The sequence below is a fragment of the Haliaeetus leucocephalus genome, unplaced genomic scaffold (assembly GCF_000737465.1).
Source record: "Haliaeetus leucocephalus isolate CR32 unplaced genomic scaffold, Haliaeetus_leucocephalus-4.0 Scaffold763, whole genome shotgun sequence".
NCBI lineage: Eukaryota > Metazoa > Chordata > Aves > Accipitriformes > Accipitridae > Haliaeetus > Haliaeetus leucocephalus.
The window spans coordinates 4,382,118-4,382,504 of record NW_010973199.1 but is presented as its reverse complement, the minus strand read 5'-3'; positions in this window follow the sequence as shown (position 1 = coordinate 4,382,504).

Genomic DNA, 387 nt, shown 5'->3' with positions numbered 1-387 from the left:
AGGAGGCTGAGAGGCAGTCGGACAGGCAGGCAGACGGGAGGAGGCTGAGGACGATTTGGACATGCTCATTCTAGGGCGCTTGGTTGCCTGCATCCAGCTCGTCTGTATCCTCAGAGTGGGTGAGTGATGCCTGCGTGAATTCCTCTCTGCGTTTCAGAACAACTTTTCTCCCCGGGCTCCGGTGGGCTTTTCTCCCTCTCACCCCCTTTGCTTGGAGCCGCAGGTGCAATCGCCGGCCGCTCCACACCGTGGAAACACGCTGCCAACACCACGCGTGGGCACGTTTCCCCTACCCCTTTTTTTACCTCAGCCGCCCGCTGCCGGGCTCCGCGGATGCGCGGTACCCCCACGCCACCCGCGGCACCGGCGGGTTGCTCGGAGCGGGGA